This window comes from Sus scrofa, chromosome 13, assembly GCF_054392235.1.
Source record: "Sus scrofa isolate SSC_HxYL_T2T_F1_AM1 chromosome 13, Sscrofa_HxYL_maternal_Yorkshire_Landrace_v2.0, whole genome shotgun sequence".
Classification (NCBI taxonomy): Eukaryota; Metazoa; Chordata; class Mammalia; order Artiodactyla; family Suidae; genus Sus; species Sus scrofa.
This window is the reverse complement of record NC_139395.1, coordinates 23,303,460-23,326,009: the sequence shown is the minus strand read 5'-3', so window position 1 is coordinate 23,326,009 and position 22,550 is coordinate 23,303,460. Positions and strand designations below refer to the sequence as shown.

Here is a 22,550-nt window from a genome sequence, read left to right as displayed (position 1 = left end):
GTGTGGTCTAAAAGTACTGGTCAGAGGCCATCCATACTGGACTGGATTTTCCTGTGGCTCTTGGAGAAATGTTCAGTGGACTAGCTCATGTTATGAACTGCAACCTAGCCCAGCCTTCTTGTAAAGCAGGGTGATTCACAGGGCAATTAGTTGCACTGTGTAATGCAAGTTTTTAATAGCACACATTGAAATGTGATGTCCTCCTTCAGATGAAACTATATTCTTTTAAAGGCAAGGCTAAAGTTGCCCTCTGTGTCAGGAGCATGGTTCGGTCCGACCATAATTCCGGCATGAGATATGTTTTTGCTATTCTCGGAGGAAATCACGTGTATTTAGGAATGCTGTTTCTTTCAGGTTCTGTTAGGCAGCCCCTCGCTCAAGCTGTTTGACATCCAGAACTCTGGACGCCCACCTTTCTCGCATAAAATGTGTGGGACAGGAGCTAGGGCCAGAATTGAAGAATCCGGCCCAGGCATGTTAAGAGTCCACAGCGTTCAGATGTTGCAGATCCCTAAGACTGTGGATGTCTCTGTGTTGTGTAGGCACCTACGTGTTCTTGTGTGTGTGTGTGTGTGTGTGTGTGTGTGTGTCGAGGGGGTGGGGTGGGGGTGGATCCAGAATTTTAGCTCTTTCAGGTAATTTTTCAAAAGCAGGCTTTCACTTTGCAGTTGGTTACCAGTGACTTTCATCTTCATTTTCAGACTGCAAGGGGTTTATCAAAAGTCAGGGAGAACTGGGACAAAGGGGAAAAAAGCAGGTCTGCCTTCTTGGGCTTTTCCGGTTTTGTGGAGCTGGGGTAGAAGTGTCAGAAGTCTTTTGTGACTCAGCAGGGAGTGATGAAGAGCATGGAGATGCTGTAACACCAGGTGAATGGATATGCAAACAGGATATTTACTCCCGTTGTAAATAATTTGTCAGTGTTGCTCCCCCCACCCCCTTTTCAAGTATAACTGAAGACACTGCCTGGACAGGCTGGCCCCGGCCTCTGCTTCTCTGTAGGCTCCCTTCCTCTTAGGGGCTGAACACTTGAACCCTGTCCTTTCTCAGTCAGAGTCAGCTGTGTGTGTGCAAGTTGGTGGAAGATGTCATATTTCCAGTTCTCCAGAGCAGCTCTTGTTTTGAGGGTGCTGCCTCAGACACATAAGACTAATGGATCCTTTTAATGACTTAAGCCTCCCTCTTATCTCCTATTGAAATTTTAGTGCAGTGTTTTCAATAATTGTTCCTTTGCACTTACTGCACAGTGATTTAAGAGTTTGCTGTTCAGTCGCCGTGGATACTTTTGTTACTTATTCTATCCATCTTGCATTCATTACTTGGAGTTAAAAATAAGGTTCACAAGGGGAGAAAGAAGAGAGGAAAATCCCGGTCAGCAACCTGATTGGGACTGGCTGTCTGAGCAAGAGAAAACCATAAAGACTTAGGAAGCTACGCTCCCCGCCCCCAGGAATATTTGACATAGTTAAAAATTGTATGTGCCAAAGATGAATCGCCATTAATAATTGATCCGGAAATGAAAGCAAGCAGCTGGGAGACTTGTCTCCGGATGAAGGCAGAGGCTGTGGGTGGTTGTGGGTACAGCAGACCTGTCCTGTGAAGCCCAGTTACCGTCGGGTCAGAGGACAGTGATGGCATGACGGGCAGGTGCTGGGCTTGAGTGCATCCCAGGTATTAACCGGGTACTGTCTCCAGCTCTAAGTATGTCTGCATTGTCTCCCCCTTTCCATTTGACTCAACACATTTGTCCACTGCTGGAGTGGTGAGTGAGTGCCCGTGGTCAGGCCAACCTCACAAATTGTCCACGGTTGGCCAGAGAGGTGCTGTGTCGCAGCCTTTTGCCATCAGGAAAGAAAACGGGAGCATGATGGCACTGAGGGACATTCCGTGTGGCCCCATATCAACCAGATGGATGTGGTGGTGAGCTTACAGCCAGGCGGGGGTGGGGGTGGGGTGCTTGCTCCCCGAGAGTCCTGCTGAAAATGAAAGGACGAATGTTATACAAATGAGCACAACTTAGAGACAGATATTAGAGCTCACTTTAAATGCTACTATACATGGCATGTTAATTAAGCCTGGAGAAAAGGGCGAGCAAAATTTAGAAAGCGCGAATGAGCCATTCAAGTTCAGCATGGTGTTAATTATGGATCAGCTGTCTTCCTTAAAATTCTAGAAAAGCCAGAGAAATACTTAGTGGTGTGCCTATCGTGATAAAAAAAAAAAATAATAATACTTGAATACTTGATAGAGGAAGCTCTTAATAGCTAGAAAATCATCTCGTAGGAAAATTCTAGACTAGAAGCCTTTTCCCCTGCCTATAAGAGACACGTTTGTACATCGTCAGACGAAGGATTTTGTTTCTCCCTTGGGATCTTTAGAACATTCTCAAATCAGCATGCACAGTTTTGGTTGTGGCTGGACCATCAAGTTTCACCTCTAAAGCAGGATGTTAGAAAAACAGTTAAGTGGCAAGGTTATGAAGAAGGAAATGAGCAGAAAACAGCAGGCAGCACGAAAAAAACATTCTTTTTCTGTGTGTTTTTAGTGGAAACATTTAACTCGTCCTAATTAGTTTGTCCCGAGTGATCTGTTATGGGGAATTAGGTCCACTGAAGTCTTTGAAAAACTCTGGACGTCTTTCTGTTTCTGAGGCTGCCAGGGGGAGAGAATAACTCAGGAAAGAATTTGTTAGACCAGGTTATCCTTTTTTAAAGTTTGAAGTCTTTACCATTGTGTTTTATTACAAATGAATCTAAATGACAGGCAATAAATTACTACATAACAGAGATGGAGGGTGTGAAAGGTAATGCTGTCAGAATGTATCAGATGCAGGAAATCTAAGAGAAACTTCTCAAGACATGTGGCTTTCAAATTCATATGAATTTCTTATTTTCAGGAACCACGTTCCAAGTATGATCAAGATACCAGTAACATAGATTCCTTATTAGGACCCTTACATTTGAGCTGAGGGTTTTTATTTTTTTATTTTTTTATTTTTTTTTTTTAGGGCCTTCTTAGTTGCTGTAATTACATGGAAATGAGATGAGTTTATTTAAGGGATAAATTCCAAAATTCATGAGATAATGACGACTTGCAAAGTTACCCTTTTGTGGGTGGCATAATTGTTCCAAAAAACAAATGAAAAATTTAAATTAGTGGTTTCTGACTTCCATTGCCGAATATTTGGTCACAGCTGCTTTGGGCTGAATCCTCCCTTGATATGTTGGCGTGTGTGTGTGTGTGTGTGTGTGTGTGTGTGTGTGTGTGTTTAACACTGGATCATCAGATAGTGCCCTGTTATATAAATAGCCAAATATTTTTTTTTCATTCATTCTTTTGTGTATTCCTAAATCTTTTCACATCATTTGGAAGGTAAAACATTAAGTATTGATTTAATAAGATGGATATGAAACAATTTTTGGGCACAGATGGCTTTCAGGTATATCAACCATTATATACCTTAGAGGTTTTTACAGTCAAGTCATAAGGATAATTTTCAAGGCTTTTCCTGCCTAAGAAAGTGTGATGCTTGTATAAGCAGAAAACTATTTCTACTTTGACCTTGAGAAAGAGCTGTTTCCATTTGTGTTATACTATGAAAACCATGTCAAAAAACAACAAAGGTCATAGTCACCGCCCCCCCCCCCCCCCCCGCCCCGGCTCTCTCTAAAGAAGTCATTACATATCATTTCCCACAAAGATTAGTTTTGCAACAGAATTTCACACATGATTGGTGGCATTAAGAGAAAATACAGCATAAGAGGTGGCTAGAAATATCAGGGCTTAAAATGGTTGAGATCATGCTTGAACCAAATTGCTAGGGTTGAAAATAGGAAGAAGCTTTGCTCTGTTGCAGCGTTAAAATCATTATGAAGCAGCTGGAAGTCAGCCTGAACTCCGGGTTTCGAATGAGAACTCCAGGTTTGCACAGCCTTTAAAATCGAAGGCATTGCCATGAAACCCTCTGGATTCTGACACCTGAAATGCACATGAACTTCTAGCAGAGCACTGGGTGGGATGCACAGAACCCCTTCTCTTTCTTAATGATTTATTTTTTATTTATTTATTTTTTTCTTTCTACCCACTTGCCATAATCATGCTTCTGTTAAGTAGGGAGGAAGAAGAAAAGTAACCTGGCCAAGGTCAGAGGGGGCAGCAGCAGCAGCTGGAGGAATGCTCTCTGTCCCAAAACACCAAGCCTGGTGAGAGGTGGGGGCTGGGGTGCAGGGAGGGGTGTGGGGGACTGAGAGTTCTTTCAGTGCCCAAGTATGGTTTAATCTGCACCCTTAGCACACCCTGCTCATCCCAGTGCCAGGCACATGGGCCCTTACAACAGGTGTTGAAAGTGCAAGATGAGGGCGTTCCCGTGATGGCGCAGCAGAAGCCAATCCAACTAGAATCCAAGAGAACGTGGGTTGGATTCCTGTCCTTGCTCAGTGGGTTAAGGATCTGGCATTGTGGTGAGATGTGGTGTAGGTCTCAGAAGTGGCTCAAATCCCGAGTTGCTGTGATTGTGGTATAGGCCGGCAGCTGTAGCTCCGATTCAACCCCTGGCCTGGGAACTTCCATATGCCACGGGAGCACCCCTAAAAAAGCAAAATAAATAAATAAATAAATATTTCAAAAAGGAAACTGTAAGATGAAATGGGTATCGGAGATAAGAGAGGAAGGCCGTCCACTTCCTCAGCAGATCCGCAAGGCTGCCTTTTCCTAGGAAACCTGGTGTATGAGTGTTGACAAGTGAAACGTGCCTCTTTGCTCATGAGACAAAGAGCTGCTTTTTTTTTTTTTTTTTAATCTGTAAAAAGTTAAGGACTAGTCCTTAGAAATGAGCTTTTTATATAGATGTAAGGAATTCCACAACTTTTCTCCTGTTTCTTTTTACTCCTTTCTCCACAGGACTCTGCACTATAAAGAGAAGGGAGACATAAAGGCTAAGGTTCAAAAATGTCTGAAGAACAGGAGCTCCCATTGCGGTTCAGTGGGTTAAGAACCCACAAGGATACGGGTTCGATCCCTGGCCTTGCTCAGTGGGTTGGGGGTCCTTCATTGCTGTAGCTGTGGTGTAGGCTGGCCCCTGCAGCTCTGGTTTCACCCCTAGCCTGGGAACTTCCATATGCTGCAGATTCGGCCATAAAAAGACAAAAAAAAAATAAAAGTCTGAAGAACACTGAAAATCATGAGATAAGATGGGAGAATTGCACTTGGTGTCACTCCATCTGTCACAACCTCTTTCTCAGCTTCACTTGGCTTTAGTGACTTTGCCCCAGATGTTGGCATCCTTTGGCTGTGAGGCTGGGATGGGCAGGAGCTCCCTTCAGAGAAATAGCTGGAAATGCCCAGGAAGGCCACCAATGTGTTAAGACTGGGGAAAGGGGAGATCAGCTGACTGCTGTTTGCCAGGCTTCTGTAAAATTATTCTCCATCCACACTTACCTTTTTTATATGCATGCATTTTACTGATGAGGAGAACACTTGTGGCAGATTGCTCCAAGGATAAAAACGTAATAATGAATGTAAACGTGCTTTAATAAACAGGATCCTTACACTTGGAGAGCAATTTGTATTTTTTACAAATGCGTCTCCATTACGCTTTTTTTATCCTCAAAATGACCCATTGCAGGAGGTAGGTAAAATATAATGATTCCTATTTTTAGATGAGGAATCTGAGCCTCAGATGGCTGAGACAACTTTCTCAAGGTCACGCAGCTAGTAATTGTGAAGGCCAAGGCTCCAGGGGAGTGCTTTGAGGCCTACTTCCATGTTCTTTACTCTTTATTGCAGAGCATAGGGGGATATTTTTATGAATGGAAGTTTACTTGTAATAATAATGCTGGAAAAAAATATTTCAACTGCTGGCTAAAGAAATGAATACAAGTGATTGAGATCTAAGATATGTTTGTGTCTTGACTTTGTGGGATCACAATTAGTAATAGACTGTCTCAGGTGAGGCCCTAAAAAGACAAAAAAAAAATTAGTAACAGAAGTCTGAATAAAATTCAGACTTTTATTTATCTTGTTTTTTTTTTTGAATCAAATAATTAATAATCAGAAAAAAAATCTAATGAAAATGTATGAAAATCAGCCTTGGGCAAGACTTAGGCTTTTTCTACTGCCTCAGTTTTTCCAAATCATTGTCAGATATTAAGGCTTGCATTCATTACATATTATGTATACCTGCTGTCTCACTATTTAATTCAGTGCTTGTAAAATAATACAAGTCGTTTGTGCTACAAACTCTGATAGTTACAATGACATTATCTCCAATATTTGGTCAAGATGGAGCACCAGTCTTTTCTTTATTCCATGACTGATAAAGAAACAAAAATGACCTCTGTTAAGTCTGTATCCTTGGGCGAGTCACCTCATGTTTTGATATCCAGTTTTTGTGTGTGTGTGTGTGCGTGTGTGTGTGAGAGAGAGACAGAGAAAGGAGAAGAGTGATAATACATTTCCCACAGTTCTATTTTGAGGACTAAAATATACAAGGCATATAAAAGTGCCTAGCCCCAGGAAGTCCACGGTGAACTGTTAGTAAAATTTGATTTTTTGTTTTTTCATCTCTATATCCAATCGAGTATACAAATGTATAAAACTGAAAAAAAGTGATGATGTTTTGAGGTCAAACTGGAAAATAGGACCTATGCCAGCTAATACGCAAAGAAGGGCGTTAATGCAGATAATTTGTTGGATGGGTGATAGAAGAGGTGCCACATGACGGATGGGGAAGCAGCCCAGAGATTAGCCATAGCAAGAAACTCCTAGTTTGAAGATGGAGCGATAACAAGTGGACCCAAGGTCTCCTGGTAGCAGCTGGAATCGTGGCAGGATTAAGACCCTGAAGGGGAAAGGATTCAGCCTCTGGCACAGAGAGAGGCAAAGAAATACCCGACTTCTCCCTATCGCCTATCCTCCAGTGCACTGCCTCTGCTGCTCCTTGGTGGTACGGAACCAGAGGCCAACCAGCAATGCAGCCCAGGCACTGTCAGCACCTGGGCATCCAGGGAAAGTCTGAGAGATAGACCTCAGAGAAAACTGACTAGGGACCTGGAAGGAGATCTCACCCCTGATATAATTAGCACTTTAAATGAGAATGTCTCTGCCAAAATATCTCCATTGTCAGTGAGAGTTCTGCTTGGGGGAGAAGCAGGTAGCGCGGCAAAAGAATGTAGGTGAAGAACTTTGAGCAACTCCTCACCAGTCTGCCCCCACCACCCCAACACCCATTCAGGTTTCTGCTTTGTCCCTTTCTGTGGTGTGACATTGGACACATTAGTGAACCTCTCTCTGCATTCATTTTCCTTTTCTACCATGGGTTCAAAGGTCTGTCTATCAATCACAAGTTGAAGCAGACTTCTGAATCTGCAGAGCACCATATGAATGGACCTTGGTATGAGATTGAAAACTGTGTGTCAGAGAAGAGAGCATTTTTGAAGAAAAAAAAAAAAATTTGGAAATGCATGTTCAGCAGCAAGCCATGTGGCTTAGCATTCCAGTGGGGATATCTGAGTGGGCTAAGGAAGAGAGTATTTGCTTATCTCCTCAAATATGTACCCCACCTCTGATCTTTTCTTTGTCTTTATTCTATAACAAAGGGAAATGGCAGAAGCAGAGGCAGGAGAGAGAAATGAGCAGGGCAGGAAACCTCCATAAAAACTCCATGCCCCATATTCCTTACTGCCCAAGACTCTAATGGGGAGGGACACATTGAGAGCTGAGGGAGTTTATTAATAGTTGCTTAGGAAGGGAAGGGAAATTTGGTATTGATTTTTATCTATCCTTTCCCGTGTTACTTTTAACACTGATGTCTTTGGCTTACTGGCCCTGCTATTAAAAATATATATAACAAGGCAAAACATGCTGCTCTTCCCGAATGGAATTATTAGCATCCCTCTCAAAGCCTGCTTTTAAAGCCCCGTGAGGCTTTATAACTTATGGTGCCCTTGTTGCCAGGCAACAGTGGAGGTAACTGACAGGGAGTGATACCCTTGCAGGTGCTCAGCCCGGAAGCCATGTGATCACTGCCACGTGTTTTCATTGGCTGTCCTGGGAACTGGGTAATTTACAGGACTCAGGGGATTCACAGGAGCCTTGTCCTAAGGAAGTTCAGTTAATTAAATGGTGCATTAGAGGAAGGTTGCTTTGTGGGGTAGTGAGTTAAGGATCGGACACTTGTCACTGCTGTGGCTTGGGTCACTGCTGTGGCAAGGGTTCCATCCTTGGGACTTCCACATGTTGAATTGCAAAAAAAGAAAAAAAATAGATTACTTAAACTTTTAAAAATTTCTTAAAAAAATTTAAGTTGTGGGAGTTCCCGTTGTGGCGCAGCAGAAAGGAATCCGACTCGGAACCATGAGGTTGCAGGTTCGATCCCTGGCCTCGCTTAGTGGGTTCAGGATCCAGCATTGCGGTGAGCTGTGGTGTAGGTTGCAGACGCAGCTTGGATCGGGTATTGCTGTGGCTCTGGCGTAGGCTGGTGGCTACAGCTCCAATTAGACCCCTAGCCTGGGAACCTCCATATGCCGCAGGTACAGCCTTAAAAGGAGAAAAAGACAAAAAAAAAAAAAAATGTTTAAGTTGTGTAAGACCTTAAATCCCATCTTTCTGGTAAATGGGTTCTCTTTTGGAACTGTTGCCTGGTTTTTCCTAATTTTAAAATGCTTCATAAGTAAAAACATTACCGTGAGAAACCCAGGCCCTGGACGTCCAGACACTCTTGGTTTCCTTGGAGAATTCCTGGGCCCCAGGAATTTGTGGGTTTGTGGAAAGTAGTGCTGGTGCTGATAGGTGACAGGGCACCACTGACACAGGAAGGGAATTTAGCAGACTGGGATGCCTGTTTTGTGCCAGATGCTAGCAAGTTCTGCTTCACGGGCACCTCATCACCCTCCTTAAGAAGAAGTCCAGTGGGTCTAAATCTTGGCTGCACAAAGGAATCCCCTGGAGAACTTTGAAAGGATGCTGCCGTCAAGGCCCCAGGACAGTCCGACTAAATCCACTTCTCTGGCTTAGAGACCCAGAGGCACCTGCATTTCTTTGAAAACGCCTCAGGTGATTCTGAAGGACAGCCAGATTGAGAACCACCAAGATGGGTTATCTTAACCATCATTTTACAGAGTGTCCCCCGAACCTAGGCATCCCCAGCCTGGTGGATCACCCAGGCAATGGGTCAGAACTCCAATCCAGGTCAATCTGAGTCCATAATCTATGTTCTTCTTGGAGTTCCCATTGTGGCTCAGCAGTAACGAACCTGACTAGCATCCATGAAGATGCAGGTTTGATCCCTGGCCTCGCTCAGTAGGTTTGCCCTGAGCTGTGGTCTAGGTAGCAAAAGTGGCTTGGATCTGGCATTGCCGTGGCTGTGGTGTAGGCTGGCAGCTGCAGCTCTGATTCGACCCCTAGCCTGGGAACTTCTATAGCAGCAGGTGCAACCCCAAAAGACACACACACACAAAACCAAAACCTATGTTCTCTCCCTTCAACACGCATCCTCCGTAGAGGGAAATCAATCCGTGGCCTGAGGTCTGGATCTGATTGCAAGCTGCTTTGTGCTGCCCTCTGGTTTCTAGAGAGGAAAGTCCCTGATGCGTCTCCCTCTCCTCTTCTTGGGACCCTTTGAAGAGCTGGCACTCAAAACATGTTCATACTACACTAGTTGATTCTGGATCACAGTGGTGTGGTTCTGGAAAGGACTTTAGAACCCTCCTTCTCAAAATTTAATGTTCATACAAATCCCCCGAGGATCCTATTAGAGCACAGATCTTGATTCAGTCGTTCTGGGGTGCAGCCTGGGATTCTGCTTTTACAAGGAGCTCCCAGGAGATGTTGGTGCCGCCGGTGTACTGACCACACTTTAAGTAATAAGTCTTTAGAGACCATTTAGCTGGGCTCTGGCTTTCTGCTGATATGGAAAATCGTTTCTAAGCTTCTAACCTGAGTTCCTCCGTTTCTATTGGACCAGATACTGAATGATCCACAGTTAAGGTTCCACTTAGGGTGACCAGCCATCCCACTTTTGCCCAAGACTGAGGGGGTTCCCTGAACATGGAACTTTGGGTGCTGAAATGAAGTCTTGTGAAGACTGGGATGAATCGTTCACCCTAGTTCCAGTAGATCAAATTCAAATCCTGACTTCAGCACTCAAGACCAAGCTCCCCACCGAGGACTTGCGCAGTGACTTGCTGTCTTTGAGCCTCAGTTTCCCTGCTTGTAAAACACGAGTAATAAATGAAACTTCCTAGACTAATGGTCAGGATTGAGGTAGATGCTGTAAGCCGAGCACTCAGCATGCTGTCACAATGTTCATTCTTTAAGTGTCAATTTGACTCAGCACTCCCCTCGATTCCTGAAAGGAAGAAACATCCCAAAGCTCGAATTTAAGTGATTATGGATCATCTTGATGGCACCATCTCTATACAGACAGGGCAATTGTACATCACCTCCTGACCTCATATATGATGGGTAAACCGGGGTGAAGTCATTCTTCGTTCAGCGTGCAGTTTGTCTACCCTGAATATCAATACTAATGATTTTTGTTTGTTGTTTAGGGGAAGAAAGGCCTGGCGAAGGCTTGGCCACCTTGGGATGTTGTGAACTGGCCCCTGGTGTTCTTGTTGACCTTGTTTATCCATTAGTGATGCTCTGAGCTCTATTACAGCTCATGAGGGTGGCTGCAGCTAATGACTATTCTTGCATCTCCTGACCCATCATTGTCTTAACAATCGATATCGTTAAAACAACAGGCACACAAACAGACAAGGCGGCTTCCAGTAAAATGCCCGTGCTCCACTAGCAGGTCTTGGGTGAAAGAGGCTGGCTTTGCCCGTCCTTACCTGGGGAAAGTCAATTCACTCACCTGTCATATGCCATCCACTTAGTCTGCCAAATATGTGACTGTTAAGTGTGAAGCAAAGTGCACTTTTATTTTTCTGTGATGACAAATAAGTAAGGCTGCTCCAAGCAGCGCATTATTCCACAGTAAGGGTGACCTGGCCAGAACTGCTGCCGACTATCATTTTAGACAAGAAAACAAATGAATAACAAAGCAGATGCCGCTCTTGCTTTCCTTGGGGATAAAATGGGACTGCAGAAGGGGGCCGACATGGAGTTTCCATTGTGACTCAGTGGGTTCAGAATCCAACTGGTGTCCATGACGACGCAGGTTCCACCCCTGGCCTCGCTCAGGGGGTTGAGGATCTGGTGTTGCTGCAGTGTAGGTCACATATTTAGCTTGGTTCTGGCCTTGTTGTGGCTGTGGCAATAGGCTTGCAGCTGCAGCTCCAATTTGACTTGTAGCCCAGGAACTTCCATATGCTGTAGGTGCAGCAAAGAAAGAAAGAAAGGAAAAAGGAGGGAAGGAAGGAAAGAGGGAGGGAGGAAGGAAGGAAAGAAGCAATGCAGTCTTGATTTCACTGTTGTCCTTTTTAGAGGCAAAATTGGGAGATTTTTGTTTCTGGGCCCATCTCTGCTTGCTATAGTCAGAGCCTCTGCATTCACATAAGGAGGCAAAGGCTCCGTTTCACTGACAGGAAAATAGAGGCCACGTGCTTGCTCAGTGACAGTCCTCCAACCACAGCTTACAAGCCAAGTCTTGATTTAGTGGTGTGAATTTGGACAAACAGCCCTTGAGCCTCAGCTTTCAAATCAGTAAACTGAGATAGTGGTCACTCACGCTGCCTCCCAAGGCAGCACTGTAACTACTAAAAATAGCTGAGCTTTATAACGTGCTTGGTCGCTGCCAGCCACTGTTCTTAGTTTATGGGCTCAACCAGTCCTCCTAACAGCCTTGTTGGAAGAATGATCAGTATGCCTGCTCTGCAGATGATGAAACACCAATACAGAGAGGTGAAGCAAGGAGGTGACAGGAAGTGGCTGGGCTGGGTCAGACCTGAGATGGCAGATTGCCTGGCCCTGGCTCCCTCCCCATACCATTTGGTGTGACCTTGAGTAAAATTCAACCTCTCTAAGCCAGAGCATGTTCTCACTATTCAGTTAGAGGGTGGTTTTTTTGAAGCAGGCAGCAAACGAACCCGTGAACCAACACACAGGCAGAGAGCGTCTCAGCTTGCATGGCAAGCAGCCACCTGCTGGTGGGGCCTGAGGCTGAGAGCAGGGAATCCTTCCAGCTCCCTTCCAGAAAGTCTGCACGAGGGTAAGAGATGTGAAATCTGGTTCATGGAACATGCAGTGCTCCCAAATCGAGGCTCGGAAATGATGCTTACGGCAGGGATATGTGCCCTCCCTGTGCAGGAGCCGAGCCTCGGGGCCTTGCCTATGTGTGTGCCAGACACGGCGACCTCACTCTTCCACTTAGAACAGCAATTTCCTCTCTCACTGACTTTCTTCCTGGGCACATGAAATGCCCTGTGCCAGATATGGGGTGATCTTTTCCTGTCAGATAATAATGTGAACTTTTGTTGGGGAGGGGGGTTCATGGCACACCAGGAACTAAGGGAGAGCACAAAACCTTTCTGTATTCTCAATGGAATATTTTCTGTTTTTTGAAAAGGTAATATGTAATACATGCACAATTTTTGAACTACCGTATTATAAAAGGGCAAATAGTGAAATTGAAATCTCCTACCTCCACCCTAGTGCACTTTGTTTTATTTGTTAAATTATACAGAAGGGGGAGGGGAGAGATGGGTGAAGGTGGTCAAGAGACACAAACTTCCAGTTATAAGATACACATATCCTGGGAATGTCACATATCGCATGGGACTGTGGTCAACAAAACTGTGTTGTGTCTTCGACAGTTACTAAGAGAGCAGTTCATTAAACGTTATCATCACAAGAAAAAAATTGCACCTGTGAGGTGATGGATGTTAATTAGACTCATTGTAGTGATGGTTTCTCAGTATAGAAATGCATCAAATCAGTATGCAACATTATTAAACTTTTTTTTTTTTTTTTTTTTTTTTTGTCTTTCTGCCATTTTCTTGGGCTGCTCCCGGGGCATATGGAGGTTTCCAGGCTAGGGGTCGAATCAGAGTTGTAGCCGCCAGCCTACACTAGAGCCACAGCAATGCGGGATCCGAGCCGTGTCTGCAATTTACACCACAGCTCATGACAATGCCGGATCCTTAACCCACTGAGCAAGGCCAGGGATTGAACCCGCAACCTCATGGTTCCTAGTTGGATTCAGTAACCACTGAGCCATGACGGGAACTCCTGTTATTAAACTTATGCAGTGTTACTTATCAGGTATATCTTAGTAAAATTAGAAAATAAACTCTTTGGAAGGGTATGTATGTACACCCTCTTCTTGTTTTTACATGGAGTGGAAGCATACGACGACCTTGTTTTTCAGACTGCTTTATTTAACATTTTGATGTTTCTTTTTTTTATTTCCTTGCTTTTTAGGGCCAAACCCATGGCATATAGAGGTTCCCAGGCTAGAGGTCCAGTCAGAGCTATAGCTGCCGGCCTACGCCACCGGCACAGCAACATCAGATCCGAGCCATGTCTGTGACCTACACCACAGCTCACAGCAACTCCAGATCCTTAAAGCACTGAGCAAGGCCAGGGATCGAACCCACAACCTCATGGTTCCTAGACAGATTCATTTCTGATGCGCCACGACGGGAACTCCTGATATTTCTATTTTTAAAAATTTTATGGCTACATAATATTCCAATGCAGGAACATATTGTGATTTATTTTACTGGGCCTTTTAAAAGAAAAATAACCTCTTTCCCTTCTTTCACTAATTTAAAAAAATGGCTATCATTGTGCATAGATAATTTTTTGTGTACATAGTCACAGGTGTCTAAAGAGTAAATTCATAGAAATGGAAATTAGGGAGTAAATCATGTTTAATTCTCATGAGTATTGCCAAAGTGTCCCATGGAAATTTTGTATTGATCAATTTCTACACATATTTCTATCATTAAAAAGTAGAAGAGTTCCTGTTGTGGCTTAGCAGGTTGAGAACCTGACTTCACGTCCTTGAGGATGTGGGTTCAATCCTTGGCCTCACTCAGTGGGTGAGGCCCTGGCATGGCAGATGTGTCTTGGATCTGTTGTTGCTGTAGCTGTCATGTAGGCTGGCATCTGCAGCTCTGATTGAACCCCTAGCCTGGGAACTTCCATATGCCCCAGGTGCAGCCCTAAAAAGAAAAGAAAATGTAGAATAGAAGCTTTTAAACTGGTAAACTGTTTATGTGGAAACTGCCTAGCAGACTTCTCAGAGTATGAATTCTCAAAGTGGAACAAAATGAGTGGCTCCCTGCTTTTTGTCTAACTCTTCCCTGATCTATTTCTCAACTTCCTTCCACTGTGCTCATTTCAAATAGATATTAGTTTCCATATTCAAAATAGCAAAGAAGCCATAAGATCAAAAGATACTCCATGCTTTCAGAATGAGAAAAAAATGCAACTGAAAGAATGCATCTTTAAGTTCGGCTGTGCCATCCTGCCTCAAAACTAGAACATGGATCCTTGAGAGATGTCTAAATCAGTCAGATCTAAAGCTGGCTGTGTTTGAAAGTTTCATTTTCTTTGGAGCCCGTGAGCACCAAAAGGTAGAAGCACATTCACATGATTCCATATTTCTATGTTTTTCTTTTTCCTCTTCTATTGCTAACTCCAGGTTCTTCTTTTTTTCAGCATCTCTGTTTAGGAAACATTATACCTGGAAACAATCTAGAATGTCTATAGTCAGTCTCTATGGTAAAAATGCCGTGTTTATTGAAGACACAAAATCTTCAAGCAGTAATGATGATCACCTTTTATTGAGCTCTTAAGTTCACTGCAAGCATCAGCTTATTTACCCCCTAAAGGAATGATATTGTTTTAATGAACTAGATGTCATTCTCTCTGCAAAAGAGGAAAGTACCTTTAAAGGTTGAATTTCTTGCCCAAGATGAAATAGATGGAAACTGGTAGGCAGGGAATTCAAATCCAATACCTTCTGTGCCAAATGTGAACACACTACTTCCTGCTCAGCACACTACTTCTGGGCCACTTCTGGTAGGAGAGGACATTTGTATAAAGTGGGGGTTTTCATGTTCCTGGTCCTTGCTGTTGGAGAGCCTTAAGAACTATCACAGCCACCTCTGATAAAGTAGAAATAGTACTAAGAGCCCTACTCTTATAACGGCTCTGAGCCTGGCAGGGGACCAGTCATCTTTTTTCCCTTCTGTTGGAAAGTTGGTTTCCTATGTTACCTGCCGTCTCTTTGAACCATCCTCACCATCCCCCATGGCTGTCAAAGCAGCAGACTAAAGGGAAGAAAATCAGTAAATCATTGCAGTTATGATATGCTAATTAGGAGCAACATATAGACCTCACTTCTCAGTGTCCTAGTTTACATTTTTCTCTGTTCATTGAGCATTTAAAATTCTCTCCCACCCTAGAGATCATGGCAAACCTTGTGTAACACGCATCAGAGGAGTCTCATATCTCAAAAGCTTGGTGAGGTTTCATCTGACACCTGGCATCCTTATATTCATAGGTAGAAAAGGGGAAGTTAATGGGACTAATTATTTAGCTCAAATAAAGAGCCCGTAGTGAGTAGTGGAGCTGGGTCTAGAATCCAGATCTGCTGACTCCTTCCCAGGACCAGTGGGCTATTGTTTCATTCTTTCTTCACAGCAAAAGTAAGAGATAAATATTCTTCTCAAATTATAGATGAGGAAACTGATATTGTTATTTGGCTGATGTTATATGGAAAGTGTGGGGGCCAGGAGTGCATCCAGACTCAGAGCTTACCATTCCTCCTTTCTGCTTCCTGAGTCAGGGCTCCAGTGTGTCTTGTGCATTGGGTTTAAACCTGGGTGGATCCCTGTATGTCTCAGCATCTAAAGGAATTCAAAGATCCCTCTAAGCCCTATGATTCTCTCATCCTACCATGGCTGTAGGGATAAAAGGGTGGACTTATTGGAGCAATAAATCACTGCAGCCCTCAGGAGCCCAGAAGCTGTTCAAGCCTCCCTCATTCTGCTCCTCAGTCTCAGAGGTCACAGCATTCATCTCTGGGTGTATACTGCTATCATCATCCCTACTGAGTTTCCTAACTTGACTCTCTCCTCTGCTTCAAACTCAGCCAATGATCTGCTGGGAAAAGGTTTAGCTGCAGACCAGATAGCCCCCAACACACACACACACACACACACTCTCTCTCTCTCTCTCTCTCTCTCTCTCTCTCTCTCTTTCTTTCTCTCTGTCTCTGTCTGTCTGTCTCTCTCACTCAAATGCTCTTATTTGAGAGTGACTCTTATTTCCTCACACAGAGCTTCCAAACTTCTTATTCAAGTGGTCAGTACAGTCCTGGTTCCGGCCCCAATTTACCTTGCAGCTTCATTTTTACAAAACTTGCTTTCTCTCATCCAAAGTTCTGCTTCTGGAGAACCACCCACAGTTTCCTAACCCTTCTGATACTTTACGTCCTTCTGACCTGACATGTTGTTTGTTTTTGCCTCTTTGTCTTCCAAATATGAGCACTTACTTTTTTCTTGCTCTTATTTTTTTTCTGTTCTTTAAGCATTTTATGTAAAATCATAATCTTACAAATTCTTCAAGTAGGTCTAACACCAATGTACCTCTTTTAAGGAGACCATCTATTTCTTCATAAAAGGAGTATACACACTTTCTGTGAATTTCCGTGTATGATAGTTCCCAAACTTGTCTGAGCAAAAACCTGGAGAGTTTTAAAAGTTCCATCTTTCCTATGACCCACTCTAGATTTTCTGAGTCAGACACTCCAGGAAAAGAGCCTAGGAATCAGAATCAATTTAATATCATAGGATACTTGGCTCTCCATAGATAAACCCAAAGACGTAATGTAATAGCACATAAGATACTGATAGGATTTGATTGTTAACTAGACAAAATGATGCAACAGTTTATCTCAAAGAAAGAGAAGGAACATCAGCAAACACTCCAGGAAATTATGAAAAAGAGTGTTCTGTTCTGACAGGAGGGACATATTCTAAATTATATCATAAAACCATTATGTGGTGCAGCAGAAACGAATCAGACTGGTATCCATGAAGATGTGGGTTCGATCCTTGGCCTTGTTCAGTGGGTTAAGGATCTGGCGTTGCTGTGAGCTGTGGTGTAGGTTGCACACACAGCTCGGATCCCGCATTGCTATGCTTTTGGTGTAAGCCAGCAGCTGTAGCTCAGATTCGACCCCTAGCCTGGGAACTTCCATATGCCACGGTGCAGCCCTAAAAAAAATAAAATAAAATAAATTATAAAACCATAATAATCAAATAATTTGGTCCTTAGTAATTGGTAATATAGATTAGAACATCTAGATGTAAACCTTAATACTTATGTATATGGGGATATAGGGTATGATAAAAGTAATATCTCAGTTCATTTGGGAAAACAGGAACTGTTAAATCAGTGGTCTGGGTACAACTGGGTAAACATTTAGATAAATAAAGTAGATCCCTAGTCCACTGTTTACACCAGAATAAATTACAGATTGAAAAATATTCAAGCATAAAACCTGAAGCTATAAATTCATGGAAGGAAGCCCAGGTGAATACATTTATACTCTTATAATATAAAAGGTCTTTGTAATCAGGACACAAACCCAAAACTATAAAGAAAAGAAATGATAAATCTAACTGCATAAAATTAAGAACTTGTGTTTGGGGAAAATAATTCAAAAACTAAGTGAAAAAACAAATGACACATTTGGAAAACAGTATTTAAACACCATTGTCAGATATAAATAGCTAATTTCTTTAAATAACAAAGAGCTTAAAAGAATCAATAAGAAAGGACAAACAACTCAAAGAAAAATGAAGAATATGAGCAGACACATTACAAATTTAAAAAAATATGTTGCCAGTGGAAATATAAAACTACACTCATTTTCACGCATAATTGACAAAATATAAATAAAAATAATGGGATATATAGTCATTCATTTAGGAGACTGGTAAATTTTAAAAGTTATGTATGGCAAAATCTACTCTTGAACACAATTATGTTAACATTTCTTGCAAACTCTGTGTAAGATGCTTTGATAATACTTATAGATCCATATTTTTAGTATTTGCCTTAGCAAACTTGTTACTAGGATTATACTGTATATTCCTAAAAAGTCACTCACTCATATGATTAAGGATGTTCAGGGCAGTGTTGATTTTTATCTTCTTTGTAAGATTTTGGTTTTTTCTATTACAGTTGATTTACAATGTTCTGTCAATTTCTGCTATACAGCAAAAGTGACCTAGTCTCTCTCTCTCTCTCTCTCACACACACACACATTCTTTTTCTCACTTTATCTTCCATCATGGTCCATCACAAGTGGGTAGTGAGTAGATACAGTTCCCTGTGCTATACAGCATATCTCAATGCTTATCCACTCCAAATGCAATAGTTTGCATCTATTAACCCCAAACTTCCAGTCCCTTCCAGTCCCTCCCCCTCCTACTTGGCAACCAAAAGTCTGTTTTCCAAGTCCATGAGTTTGTTTCTTTTCTTGTAGACAGGTTCATTCATGCCATTTATTAGAATCCACATATAAATGATATTGCACGGTATTTGTCTTTCTCTTTCTGACTTACCTCACTTAGTATGAGTCTCTAGCTCCCTCCGTGTTGCTGCAAATGGCTTTATTCTGTTCTTTTTTATGGCTGAGTAATATTCCATTGTGTATATATACCACATCTTCTTAATCCATTCATCTATCTATGAGCATTCAGGTTGTTTCCATGTCTTGGCTATGGTAAATAGTGCTGTAGTGAACAGAGGGGTGCATGTATCAAGGAAAGTTTTGTCCAGATATATGCCCAGGAGTGGGGTTGCTGGGCCATATGGTAGTTCTATATTTAGTTTTCTGAGGTACCGCCATACTGTTTTCTAGTGGTTGTACCAATTGACATTCCCACCAACAGTGTAGGAGGGTACCCTTTTCTCCACACCCTCTCCAGCATTTGTTATTTGTTGACTTGTTAGTGATGGCCATTCTGACAGGTGTGATCTGGTTGTGCCTCATTGTAGCTTTGATTTGCATTTCTCTAACAATTAGTGATGTTGACCATTTTTTTCATGTGCCTGTTGGCCATCTGTATATCTTGTCTATTCTTCTGCCCATTTTTCCATTGGGTTGTTGGTTTTTTTCCTGTTGAGCTGTATAGTTTGTGTATATACTTTAGAGGTTAAGCCCTTGTCAGTTGCATCATTTGAAACTATTTTCTCCCATTCTATAAGTTGTCTTTTGGGGCTTTTTTTATGGTTTCCTTTGCTGTGCAAAAGCTTGTAATTTTGATTAGATCCAGTGTTGATTTTTAAAGCACAAATGGGAAACAACAAAGGTGAACATCAGTGGGGGATACATTCAGTAAAATTATGGTATATATTAAAAATGTTAGACGAGAGTGCAGCCATTGGGGGAAAAAAAAAGTATATCTTTATGTTCCGATTTGGAAAAAAGTCTCGAATGTCACAGCAGAGAAAGCAAGGCTCAGAAGGGTAAAGAGAAATCGCCAATAAAAATCCTTTTGTGAGTGAAAATGTAAGCAGTTTCCCTGATAGCTCTACTGATGGAACCACAGTCATTTCCAAAAATAAACATAAGAAATCTTTAGCAGTTGTTGGATTGGGGTGGGACTTCGGCTTTTTCAGTCACTTTGCACAGATGGAATGTTCCACTGGGCTAAAGAGTGTATGTCTGTCTTGTTCACTGCTCTGTGCCCAGCAGTCAGAGGTGCCCATAGCTGTACATGGGGTGACTGGTTTGCTTTGCTTTTCACATCAACGGTGGTCTCTCATTGCCCTCTGAGCCACTGTTTTGGGTTCTCTTGTTCCAATTTCTCTGCATTGACAAAGATTAGAACTTGTATTCATTTAAAAGGATTGTGAATTTCATGTAAAAGCTTCCCAGGCAGCCCTATGTTTAGCCAGGGCTGGGGAGCGCTGTCATTCATCGTCTGTCCCTTGGAGGGCATCCCTTTCCCATGGCAGGACTCTGTGTGTGGCAGGAATCCTCTGTTTTTAGACCTCTGTAGGTAGAGCTGGCTCTGGCATCGTGCAGGGAGAGGACTGAATCCCACGTTCTGTTGTCAGGCTGCTTCTCGTGCCTTTTAGGGGAATGACCTTGGCCAAATTCCCAGGAGCAGTGTACGTGGCTCAGCTTCCTCCCAGGGTGGTTCTGAAATGAGAGAATGCCTATATTGTGCATAATGCAATCTTTTTTTTTTTTTTTTTTTCTTGCTGTGCTGGTGGCCCATGGACGTTCCCAGGCCAGATATTGAACCAGAACGGCAGTTACGACCTGCGCCATAGCTGCAGCAACTCGGGATCCTTAACCTGCTGCACTCAAGGGGACTCCCATATACCCGTCCTAATATTTGATGGTAGTGATATGGTGTAACTGATGACTGAGTAAACGAAGAGTGGACGAATGAATGAAAGGTGCTCATTGCCTTGTGATGGGGAGCCTGGGGCCTGCGCCTGCATCTCAGTAGCTCTGGAGGGAATCTAATGAAACATCGCCTGGTGATTTGCTTCAAACTTGATGGGCAACCATTCCCCTTCTGCTACAAGGAGACCTTGGGCTCGATTTGTTGTCTTAGCCATGTCACCTGGTGGTGAGGGCCTGAGTCCTAGCCCTCATATCTCAGGCTCATTAAGGCTTTTCCTTTTTATTGCCACAGCCTTTTGAGCTGTCGCCATCATTCCAAAACACCCTTGATTTTCATTTTATGCCAGGTTTCACACCCAGTCAGTTTATTCAGGACTGAGTTCTGAGAGATGACAGAACCCAGCCTGGTGAGGCATTGGAAGAGCCCAGGACCTTAACTTTAAAATACCTGTGGAGCTATAGAAGCTTCCATCCCACCGGAGTCCTCAAAGTGACAAGATCTCAGGAGTCCTGAGGCACCCTGACTTTCACTGCCGGTAGAAAGGACAGTTTTATCTTCAAAGATGGTGGAGTGGGGAGATAATCCATTTTCACCGAGAGTTATAAGAAAAAAATGTAAGTGATGCCTCTTCTTCATCTTAAAATGGCTTGAATGGAGAAGGCTGGTTAGCCAAGGACTAGGAAACCATTAGTTAAGTGATTGTGCCTCAGTGAGCTTAGGGTTTTATTGCTTTTCAAGTCCCATCGTTTATCACTTTTTCCACTTCAAGGTATAAGGCATACTTGTTGTGAGCCACAGGGGAAGCCCAGTATAAGGCATACGTGAATACTCACGACTTGATTTTTGCCATCCGTATGACCAGAACGCAAATTGCTACCAGAAGGGTGATTCATCCTGGGGTGGAATGCAATTTCCATGTCTGCCCACAGAATAGAGACAGAGTAGGGAGATAGTGATGGGTGTAGGCAGTGGTGGCATCACCCTTTATTAGAAGGTTCCTCACCTGTATGCCGAGTGCTGTCAGGCCCCAGTGTTCTAGACACTGTGGGTCAATCAGTGGACAAAACAAAGATCCTTGCCTTTGAAGATTATACATTTTCTTGGGGAGAGACAGACATTAAATAACAAACATAATAAATAAAATATATAATCAGGTAAAATATAGTAAACACTCTGGGTGGGAGGTGTGATTCAAGAGCCATTGGGCAAAGCACTGGAGGGGAGAGGTGGTCCAGCGTGCCGTAAGGTTTTTTACTTGCTTTATTGGTACACATTCAGGTGGTCTAAACTTCTGTTTTCAAAAAGTAAGTACAAGAGTTCCCCAGTGGCTCATTGGGTTAAGAATCCAGCATTGTCACTGCTGTGGCTTGGGTTGCTGCCATGGCACAGGTTTGATCCTTGGCTGGGGAACCTCTGCAATGCTGTGGGTGTGGCCAGAAGAAAAAAGTAAGTAACATAATGTTTTTGTGTTTGTTGTTTTATTTATTTGCTTTTTAGGGCCGCACCTGTAGTGTATGGAAGTTCCCAGGCTAGGGGGCGAATCTGAGCTACAGCTGCTGGCTTACGCCACAGCCACAACAACGCAGGATCTGAGCTGCGTCTGTGACCTACACCATAGCTTAAGGCAATGCCAGATCCTTTAACCCACTGAGCAAGGCCAGGATATTAGTGGGTATTAGCAACCCCCGAATCCTCATGGATACTAGTCGGGCTGGTTACTGCTGAGCCACAGTGGAAACTTCCAACGTAGTGTTTAACTGAATGTATTTTTTTTTTTCAGTGGATATGTGCTCTCTGATGGTGTCACACAGGTCTTGAGCTTCTGTGACCTGGTAAAAGCTTGGAATTTTTTTTTCCTCTGTTCACTGAGACTGAGAAAGAAAATGCCGGCATAATTGTACAGCAGAAATTATCACAACCTTGTAAATCAGCTGCATCAATAAAAATTTTTAAAAACAAACAAACAATGCCAGCATACTGGTTGGGTGGGCACCTAATTGTGTCTTCCTTTCACCTTATACAGTATTGGGGAAACCAGCTGAGTCCTGACCTGGGCAGGTGATGGGAGGCGTCAGGACCTGAAGGGGACAAATGGCTAGGTGGGCAGAAGGGTGAGCCAGGACCTCTCGAGCTCAGGAAAGTGACCCAGGACAGCCAGGGCAGGGGCCCACTGTCCAAAGGGGCAGTGAGTTCACAAAGGGTGTGTGGATGGCGGAGAGGAAGATG

General features: G+C 43.1%; 1 protein-coding gene across 5 annotated transcripts in view; it reads left to right on the top strand.

The window, feature by feature from the left end:
• The window catches only part of ZNF385D (zinc finger protein 385D), a 978,174-nt gene that overhangs the window by 647,176 nt on the left and 308,448 nt on the right, over positions 1 to 22,550 (top strand). The window lies entirely within an intron of this gene.